Consider the following 11418-nt stretch of genomic DNA (forward strand, 5'->3'; position numbering starts at 1 on the left):
AATTTCAAGTTCACACTGTTTGTTGTTGATGAGAAAATGTGTCTCTGTGTTTTTCCATGAACCGTTTTTATTATGAGGTTTCAAATCTTCACAAACAAGATAACTAACCAAATGTGGATATATCACAATCCTGCACAGCAGCAGCTGTGGCCATGTGAAACTTTTCTGTCACTCCAGGCCTCAAATAATGAAAAAAGAATGACAAATTCAAATTGTGCTAACAAATGAGTTTTTCCTCTTTTCTTCTTTCGTTCCCTCAATCAGCTCCCTTGGTAGGACTCTAAGCATGTTTTTAAAAGGATACGTAAAGCAATTACATGTTGCAAACGAGAAAAAACGAGGGGTTCCACATAAGAAAATCTATCAGAAAGAAACGCACAAGGCTACATTCAAAGTAAAAAGAGAGGAAAAGAAGCTTTACCTTTGGCTCTGTTAAATAATTTCCTTTTCCCTATTCACTTTCCATTGTTCAAAGCCTGGGCCGATCTCTCCAATATTACTCCTAATCTGACTTCAAAGGGTTGCAGTCATGTTAAGACATTTTTTAATTGTGATAAGGAATATGCTGTCATGCTTAAACCCTTCTCCTGTGTTCGTCTGGTCAGAACCCATAAATACTGGGGCCTTTTTATTCATTGGCAATTAAAATTAGAATTGGTCACATTTTTCACTGTCAGCCATTTCCTTTGCACACAAAGACATGTGAGGGCCACACACACTCAGACACAAGCAAAGCCAGATCCTGCCTTGCATGCACATGCAGAGGCACCTACATGGTGATTTTGTTAATGTCAGCAAGATTTAAAACAGCCTTTCCTTGGGCCATTAGTACCTCTGCAAAACAAAACTGCTTTAAGACTTTGTCTGGCAGGGCTGTTGACTCACCACGGGCTTCCCTGTTGTTCCTATGACACATGAGATGCAGGCTGTGCCTTGCTGTCCAGAGATAACATGATTCTTCAGTGAATCATTCGCACTCTAGTGCTTTTGGTAGAGAAGACTCTCGAGGTTTAGATTCAGGCAAAGAATTTTGAGGTAGAAGAGCAGAAAGATGTCATTATACAGTGGCAAGCACATTTTCAGAGGCCCTAAAGACATGAAAGCAAACTATAGTATTTTTCCCCTACAAACCTTTATGAATGAGACCGTCTTAAAATGTTCTCCACAAATGAGTAGATGAAGAAGAAGAGAAAACATGTGTGTGCTGCCATATCAAGTCACATGATCAGTTTTACCTCTGTGCTTCCAGTGGGTAGCACAATTTTATTCAAGCAAGAGCATGGGTAAATGGGTTCAATGTGAATAGTCAGAGGGAAGGAGCTGTAGGCAGATATATATGGTAAATGGTAAACTGTACTGGACCAGACCATGTGACATTCACCCATTCACTCACTCACTCATACAGCATGTCTTAGTCCATATATGCTACACAGTGCTTTCTTCTACAGGTTCATATACATACACCAGTGGACGCATGGGTAGGCAACATGGGGTTCAGGGTCTTGCCCAAGGATGCTTCAGCATGGAAGCTGGGAGTCGAACCACTGACCTTGGTAGGCAACTGCTCTTCCTCCTCAGCTACAGCCGCCCTATCTACAGGTGCAGATAGTGTAACTCTGTCAACTTATCTGTTGTCAGTCAGGATATGAGAGCCATGTTTGAAGAGACAATTACAACTATCATTGTACTTCAAATAAGGTCTCTCAGAAAACCACTCTAATGTATGGATTTATCACAGCCCAGTCTCACAAGAAAACATCTTGTAGGTATGTTGGCCACATGTCCAAATCATAGTCGTGTTAGTGTGCCACAATAAAGGCAAAGAAACTGTACATTTTTTTAATTGCCCGTTGTTTTGGAAAGGGATGAATGCAACTGACGTGTGACCTTGTGTTTATTAAAACCTAAACATAAGCGTGCGTTTTTTGGTAACTTTAACCACATTTTTATTAGCATCTAAACCTAATCATGTATATTCCATGTCTGACCCTAACCACCACTGACAACAAAGTCAAAAAGTTTAAACTCAATACTCTCACATGACACCTGTGGTGGATTCACACTATCCAAAACCTGTTGGCTCCTTAAAAGTAATTTTGAACATCCATCATTTGTGCTGTGAGCCTGCATTGATTTATCAAGTCAGAAGTGCTCTGTGCATTAGCTTAAGAGGTTGGTCAGAGATCCTCAGTAAACAAAAACTTCTCCATTGATCGTATTGCCTAGAATGAAACCTAGCCACGAGAAAACACACAATCAATTAAACATTTTTGAACAAGCTTAACAGAAATTCAATCTGAAGTGATTCCTTTCACAGTGAAATCGTGGTGTCCTCCTCACTCATAAAGCCTCAGTTTCACCACGTTTCCCTGCATATTTTACCAATGTAGTCACTGGTAGTTACGATGTCCTTGTTGTTGTCATGACATTAACAAACCATAAGCAACAGCCACGTGAGCAACCACTTCCCAACACCTGTGTTCCCGGGAACTGAGGTTGTGACAAATTGAAGCTCCTGGAACTTGGAGAATAGTGGAAACAAAACAGGACTTTGGACAACAGGTACAAGTGAAGGTAGGGGTCAATAAGTAGAAAATGCCTGTTTGTGCCTTTGCAGTCACACAGACAGCTCTGTGCTTCACTGCTGTTGTTTTTGTATTTTAACACAGCATAAACTCTCGCTGCAGTCGATCAGGATTGTTGAAATAATGCAAATTGTTCAGACTGAGTTCCTCACTGACAGGGCGAAGATAGGGATTGGTTTCTAAGTTAAGAGAATAGTGAGAATAGTGACAAATTAGCGACGAAAGGAGGGATGAAACTTGACTTCAGTTTGTTCTACGTAATTTCGGCTCAATGCAGCCTGCCTTTTACAGTGTGGTGGGTCTGTTTGTTGTGTTTCGACTGACATGGCCACATTGGCTCAATGCTGGTTTAGCAGTCTGTGTCGAGCATATGCAAGCCCAGCTTTCTGTGTGTTTATGTGCGTTCATGTCTGTGCTTGTGCAACATTTGCTTGCCAGTGTGTGACTGTTCTTCTGCCCCGATGTGCCTGCATGACCTGATTGTGAGTCTGCAGTTTATGTCATCATGCACTGAGTGAGGGCTGTGAATCTTGGTTTGAGTATGTTTATTTTGTTTTTTTTTTCCTTTACTTCTGGTTGCTGTGCAGCGTGGCCTCATTACCCAGGTGTTTACCCCTAACCACAGGAAGCTCTTGTCAGTGAAGACTGTCTGCCGGCAAACATTGCCTGAGGGAAAGAAAGACAGGCAGGGAGGAAAAGTGTGGGAGGGGTGGTAAAGGCACAGGAATCATAGAAAGGCTCACCATCCATCTGCCTACACTGGCTGGCAGAAGTTTGGGCAATCTTGGCTGAAATTTATTTTATTTTTCATTGTTAAGTAGATAAAAGATTAACTAATCTCCAAAATTTATGTTACAACATTTCAAAATTGAAAACAAGATTAGTTTGTTATTGTCGTTTTCACAGCACAAATCTTCGATGAGATTTGATTAGATTTAGTTTATTGTGGTGATGTTTCCTCAGATATCCAATCAAGAAATGGCCGTAAAAGGGAAACAGTGAGAGTCCAGGTCTGAGATTTTCAGAATATTTTTCAGGATAACTGCTTTCAGGTTCGTTACCGAGATTCTTTAAAAGTCCCGTTTGACTGCAGACGATATTCAGGAAGATTTAGTTCTCTATTGAGTGGTTGAGTATTGTTCTGCTGCGCAGCTAAAGCTACACTACACTAATATGACTGTCATGGAGGAAACATTCAAAGATAAGATGTATGTTGTCCTCACCTCAATATTTGCATACATTTATTGCATACATATATTCGCAAATAAGCATACGAACAAACCTTTTTGGTTTTGGAAGCAAGTCGTGTGGACCAATGGACTTTTAGGTTGCAATAACCAAAGTTAAGGCTAAAGAAAAAGAGGTGCAGAATTTCATGAAAAGAATTCCCCTCCAACTGTTGTACTTGGACTTTAATCAGTCATGCTTTGGACTTGTATTTCAGCCACTGGCACACAAAACATTCCACAAGTAGAGCAAAGAATAGATTCAATTGGACACCAGCCAATGCCGGGAGCAAATATCCCATCATCTGTAAAAAAGGATGAAGATGAAAGGAAGTTGGCGTGTACACAATGGAATACTAATTTGAAATATATCTCAAAATTCCAAAAGGAGCTACCTCAAGAGATGCAAGACCTCAAGAAGGCCTTCACACACTCTCTGTCTGTCTGTCTGTCTGTCTGTCTGTCTGTCTGTCTGTCTGTCTGTCTGTCTGTCTATCTATCTATCTATCTATCTATCTATCTATCTATCTATCTATCTATCTATCTATCTATCTATCTATCTATCTATCTATCTGTGTATCTATGTATTTTCCTGAATGTGTATGAATGTCTGTGTGGTTGTGCCGATCAAAGCTTCCCTGGCAGGTCACTGGGTTTCTCCACTCCTTCACCAGTGAGGGGAGGGAGGAGGAGAGACGGGCAGGGAGGGAGGAGAGGAGACATACAAGCTGTTGACAGGGATTTATGAGCTGATAGTGTCAGACTGCAAGCACAACAACAGTCTCTCTGTCTTTGCCTGTCTGCTCGTGAGAGAGAGACAGACACTGACAGAAAGAATGGAGGGGGTGGTGGTGGAAGGAAAGTAAAGCAGCAAAATGAGCTGAAAATTAAATAGCAGAACAGAGGAGAGAAAATGGACAGGAAGAAAGGAAAGGAAGACAGTGAGTAAGGGGACGAGGCAGAATGGGGATGTAATTTAATTTGTTTAGTAGTTTTGTTCTCCCCTTATTCTTGTCACTGCATCCACTTTTCTCCAGGGCCCTTCTTCTCTTGCTCTCTTTCCCTGCTCTCAGCATGATCTTTGTATGAAATGACTTGGGTTGTTTTGTTGATTGTTGACTGCTTTTATTTTTCCTAGCTTAGACTCATGTGAGTCAGAGGCCACGTGTTTGTGTTCTCCTTATAAAGCAAAGGCTATTGTTGGTCTCGCGTGACCACAGACATGATGACTCTGCAAAGATGGCAATGCATACATATACTGTACTGAACAATTACCACTTATCCACTGTATTGTTGAGTCACATCAATAGCGTAGACAGCACTGAGGGTGTGTGTTTGATAAGGCTATCATAATTAACGCTTGTTAATTTCAAAGCCCTGTGCATGAATGAAATCACCAATGATAAACAATACCACATCAGACAATTGCTCTTTGTTGTTGATCTGTGTTCATGTGTGAGTGCTCAGATATGTCACAGTGAGTCACTCCTGAAATGCTCACTGTTAGATGACACACCCTGATATAGCTGAACTGTCTGACATATGAGTGATACAGTCTGGTGGGTAATTTTGTCTAAGTGCTGTTCTAAGCATAAATCTGTAATATCTGGCTCTATTTAGCTTTGATCACTTCCACAATATATTCCCTTTTACAAGCTCATTTGGTCATGGGTTTTTTCCAGTGGAAGCTGTGGTTGTGCCGTTTTCCTCATCAGGCTGTTGGAGCTCACACCAGTTAATGCCCCAATTATCCTTTCCATTCTCGTATATGAAAACATTTTGCACCATGGACTCGAAGACACAACTTATTTTTTACATTTAGGTACATTTCTGGTCTAAAAATAAACTGCACACATGCATTTGATTTCTAATTCTGGGTATTGTGCAATAGTGTCTGAAATGCCATACCCTGTTAAATGCCATGACAGTCATAATAACAGTGATCCAGATGTGAAGTCTGCCATACTGACATGTTGGGAGAGAGACAGCCTGACAGTGCACAGCACACATACCCTCTGGGAATAATACAGACTACTTGTGATTTATCTGTCACTCCTTTTTTTAAATGACATAGCATTAAAGAGAAATGATTTATGAGACTCTTTTTATTTCACATAGACACTCAGACTTGTTTCAGAGTACAGCTTACACGTTCTTGCTAAATAATGATACCACAGTGGTTTTCCCAGAAAAGAAAATGCCATTATCTTTTCACAGAGTTCCAGTCTATGGATAATGGTGTAACTCATTCTTGTTCAGCACGAACGCGACGCAAGAAAGATACGTGCTGCTCTAAAGAAGTGAAGTGAGATGTGAGCTGGCTCCGTGGTTTATGCTTTCAGACTCAGAATAAAAGGTGCTAAAAATGACAGGGTTTGCTTTTTTTTGGTCAGTTTGAAGTGGACCATAAGGGCATGCAAGGGAGACATGAAGCAATTAAATGTAAGGTTGTACTAAATTTGGCACAAAGCCAGCTCAGTCTCTTTAAACTTAAAGTAAGAATCTCCCAAATCTAGATAAGAACAGCATGTATACAGGTGGCTGTTATTTTGTATACACTATGTGACGTGGACTTCATATCATGAGAACATATCTGAGTGCAATTTAACTGGCTGCTGGAGGAGCAACAGCAGTTATACATATGAGTCAAACAAGTGATCTAATGTAATAGCTGTAACAGTCATTCTCATTCTGATATGTGATATGCATCATAAGAGTCCTTATAAACTACATTAGGAGTTAAATGCTAAAAGAATATTTAGCCTATTCTTTGTCAGTTTTCAACATGCTTTGTTAACACTGTAAAGTGTTGTATTTCAAACTAAACTGTGATTTTTTTTCTTAACCCTAGCAAACAATTACAATCCAATTAATTGTAATCCAATCAAATCAAAATCATTAATTCGTTGTCATTCCTCAACTTCATTAGTTTATGTAGCTGAACTTATTCAATGTTGCCTAAATGCACTGTAACCATGAACACTTGGTGCTTAAACATAACCAACAGCCAAGCCTCAGCTGATATTGTGACATACGAGTGTTTCTCTAGGCACTTGATAAACAGGAGTTTTACAATTCAGGCTTTTGAAAGCAGCTGTTCTGTGCAGGGTAGCAACACCTCACATGACCTGAGTGACAATGTGAAGTTCTCTAACCCTAACCATGTATTTTTGAACATCAACCAACTGCATTGACTCTAACCCTCAACGTGTACTTTTAACTACTAACTGTAAACATTTGTGTGGGCTACCAAAGTGGAAAATGAGGTATTCTCAGTAGTAGAAAAGCAAAAGGACTGTGCGTGTATGGATTTGAACAAGCAACCTCACACTTGAAGGCCAAATGCTTTATCACCAACCACAAACCCCACCTACACCATATGTGGCATTTTTGTCCTAATAAAGAGTGGTAGCTGTTGACATTATTACATAGCAGGCTTCAACATCGCCACATCAAAACAGGATTTGAAACTTAATCAGAAGCGTGACAACACCTGTATCGCTGTAGAGATGTGAGGAAGGAAAACAAAGCTAATGAACAATTTTCAGACCTTTGGTATGACATTGCTACGTATCATTATATGTAACGACAAATGTATTTTACAATCTGTCATGAGATCATGTTTCAAACAGAGAGTGACACAGAAAGAAAGAAGTTAGTCAAAAGGAGACAAAAAAATAATAATCATAGCAGTTCATAGCAGTGACACAGGAGCCTCTTTGAGTCTAATCTTACCTTGGTAAGTGTGTTATGGCACTAACAACAAAAATCACAAGAAAGAAGTGTTTTATACACCTGGGATGAGAAGGAGTTCTAATATTTCAATAGAAAATAAATAGATAAAGAATAAAAGTGTTTATACTAGGGATCCAAGGATTGTGCTGTTCTAGAACAATACCTGCATTGATAATAATAACTTTGCTTCTGGTCGAGTCATAGCCAGTACAGATGTTTTAGTCTTCTTTTTTAGGTTTAATCCCAGGGAAATAAGTAAGTATGCATTATAAAAAAATGAATGGACAGTTTAAAAAATTTCAGCCTTTCATCATACTACACTGAGCGAGGACAAACTCTTTATACAAACTTTTTTGTTCACTTGAAATGATCCTTTGAAGAAGTGTTTAAAAAGACTTCTTAGCTTGTTAAACCATTGCACACTCAATGACTTCTCAGCGCCACATGGCCCAAGATGGGATTTTTTGTGCACACTAAATGTAAATACATCTTGTCAGTATCAGGCAAAGTCAATATAATACAACCAGGACACACAAGATAAATATTGGCCACTGGCATCAGTTTATGTTTTCCTGTAGGCAAAAAGGCCAATTTCTGTCAATGAGCAGAAAATCATTCAATAATGACTGATTAGACCAAGATATTTGTGCATCACACAACCGTGTTTCTACTTCAATATCTCCTCTGGTGTTTAAATGTATCTGTATTCATGCCTGTATGTATGTGTTCTCTCTGCAGGATGAGCTTTGTGAGGGCCACAAAGAAGCCTGCATGGAAATGGAAAAGATGAAGATAAAGAGGAATGAACATCTTGATGGAGAAAAAAACATCAACAACACATAAAAGGAGAAAGGAAATGCATTTTTGTTTTTCCGGAGTACATGTAACAGTATGTACAATACATAGCGCAAGCTGCATCTGGTGGCTCTGAAGTCCACATTCAAAGCTCAGGGAGTTAACTCGCATCTGTCAGGGTTCATAACAATTATGTTACATGGTTGTCATTGACGATAATGAAGTTATGTGCCGTATGCATAATGTCACCTCTTAGTGGAAGAAAATGGTAAAAATAAAGTCTTGAATTTATCGTAACATGATAAAATGCTGTTTATTTGTGCTTCACATTCTGTTCCACAACACATGCTCTTTTATTTTTTACATGACATCGCTTTATATATTTTGCACACAGGTACAAGTGTCTGGTTCAACAGCATTATACATGTGTAATGTATCTGTTATGAAATGGTGATCATACTATGGTCACAGGGGGACAAACACTACATTAAAGATCTATACTAATACAAAATGTATGAAACAGAGGAGAAATATGCTCAGACTGTAGGAGCTCTCAGGGCAACATACCGTATGAGAAGAATTTCACCTTCATCAGTGTAACATAGATTATTGATGAACACTGTGTTGCTCTGTGAAAAATCTATCTAATATAAAGCTGAACAAACAATTTAATGATTACTCAACACACTCATGAAAACATGAGTCATGGAAACAAATGCACTTGTCACACTAGGTATGGAGTCAGTCCTCCCTCTGCAACACCAAAGAAGAAGAGCATCAGTCTGTGTTGCACACATACAGGTTCACTGTTGGTCTTACTTCTGACCACCATGTCTGAGTTTGTTTCTTAGTTTGTTTTTTTATTTGTAATTATATTTCTAAAAATTCTTGAAGCTCTAAAGCCTCATTTCAGAATATTGTGGCTCATTTCTTTCTCAAAAGTTCAATCCAACCTGTATTGGTAGACATACTGTACTTAGCATATAGTAAGTCAATTCTAATTATTTGAATTTTTTTTATTGGTTTATCACTAATCCCAAGTGATATCCAAGTTATTAAAAATAACAGAAGTCCGTGACAAATATAGAATTAGAATTGAATCTATTTGCCCTTCATAATTACATTTGGTTAGGTGTGCTTATTGGCATCATAAGTATTCATGGTAATACTTGCAAGAGTCTCCTGGGTGACTCCTCTGAGAACCACACACATCTGCGCTAAATTTCATGGTAATCCATCTAAAAGTTGTTTTTAGATATAAACTGTTAAGACTGGAGCTGGTAGCACCCAACGTTGCCTTTCAAGGATCCTCATTGCCACAACTCATTGCTGTAAATGTTTGGGCCAAGCTTGTTTTCTATACATAGAAAAAATAAAATTCAGCCAATATAGACCATCCAAAATACCAGAGCGGGGTTGGCCCTGTCACACACTTGCAGCAATCAGTTTTAGGCCTCCCCTATCTGCCTCCCTCCATCTTCGTCTGTGGTTACTCAGCCCGGCTCACCGTGGTCAGACTGGGCCCCTCCCCTAATATTTTCCACGAGCAGTTTATTGCACTTCCTTTTCCCCTGCTCTATGCCCCCAGTTCGTCTACCAAACCAGACTTTAGGATATATCATTATGTCTTAAATTGTATATTGCACTGTTCAGCATGCTAATAATTTGTGACTCACGAGGGCAAAACACGAAGGAGGCCTGAACAAAGTTTTCATTCAACAGCTATCACAAGTGAATATAAATGACTGAGTTACTAATTCAGAGCAAAGTCAAAAAATGCTATCAAAGTGAAAGATATAGAAATGAGAGACTGATAAACTTGTATTACTTGAATGCTAGTGTATACCGTGCCTTTTCAAATGCATGCACTGAAAATGTCATTAATTGTGTCTTGTTTTTACCTTTATTCAGCGACAGCTCAGTAATTTCAGTAGCTTTGGATGGTTTGAATCTTAATGTGGGGTGAAACATTTTATAAAGCTCATGGTCAGTTTATCACATTTTTGTGTGAGAACAAGAGTTCTGAGACATATTACCCAGAATCTACTTCTGCCTTTGCCTTTGTGCAATGTCTGACCTTATTAATGTAAGCTGCCACAAGGAACATAAATTGTATCTTTAACATTTTTTTGATGTACCAAAAGCATTTTTATTAGCATGTAATGTCATGTTTGTCTTCCTGTCTTATAAAGATATCTGGGACCAGAGATGATGACTATATTCAACACAACTTAAATAGTGAATAAATGACAGGTCATAAACAGACGTGAGAAAAAGATTCTGTTTGAGTTATTAAAAAAAATCTATAAACCTTTCCCGTTGTCCTCTGAACAACTACTGTTAACTGCTACTGTAACTGCTGTTTTATCCAGTTCTGTTATTCTCATCTTAGAACTTTTTTTAAAATGACAACAGCGGGCAGGTATGCGAGTCATTCCATTAGTAGCGGGACATCTTCATCCTAATCTTCCACTGTTGCCTTTGCCCACAGGTTCTTTCCTTTGCAACAAAAAAACCTCCCCAAAAAAACAGAATCATGTCTGATGCAAAAAACTTATGTCAGGACTTCTTCAAGAAGTCATTTGGAACAGTTAGCACAAGTAGCACTCAAGCAACAAAGTATATCGATTTCCATATTTAGTTTTTCTCATTTACACCGCATGTACTTGAGATTCATGGAATGCTTATTGTATGGGCTACATAAAAGAAAGACTCATTAATAAGCATCAGTTACTTGCACTTCTTTTCAGTTAGTTCAGGAAGTAAGAGATTAAAATGGACATAGCTGCATAGTGAGACTGGTCAAACAGCTAAACCTTTGAAGCCACCGCTCTGTGGAATACTGCAGCACACGTGTCATTTTCCACTTGTTTGCTGCCTTGATTATTTTTTTTCCCTCCTATGTACCTCAGTCAGGATGTGTATAAGCCCACCAGCCGTTAACCCCACAGAGGAAGCGTGCAGGAAATGAGATCAGCCTTAAAGAGAGGTAACGCCTGAGCCTGAACCACTGACACCAGACCAATAACTGTCACTTGTTGCACCTGATACAGAGATACTAAAAAAGCAGTGAATAA

General features: G+C 39.0%; 1 long non-coding RNA gene across 4 annotated transcripts in view; it reads left to right on the forward strand.

The window, feature by feature from the left end:
* LOC140315726 (uncharacterized) overlaps positions 1-9285 on the forward strand; it is a 110408-nt gene extending 101123 nt beyond the window's left edge. For all 4 annotated transcript variants that reach the window (XR_011917286.1, XR_011917287.1, XR_011917285.1 and 1 more), the window contains one exon: positions 8285-9285. This is a non-coding gene — a long non-coding RNA (uncharacterized lncRNA). The remainder of the gene's footprint in view (positions 1-8284) is intronic.
* Positions 9286-11418: the final 2133 nt, after the last annotated feature.

The sequence above is a fragment of the Leuresthes tenuis genome, unplaced genomic scaffold (assembly GCF_036924035.1).
Source record: "Leuresthes tenuis unplaced genomic scaffold, fLeuTen1.0.hap1 SCAF_10, whole genome shotgun sequence".
Lineage (NCBI taxonomy): Eukaryota > Metazoa > Chordata > Actinopteri > Atheriniformes > Atherinopsidae > Leuresthes > Leuresthes tenuis.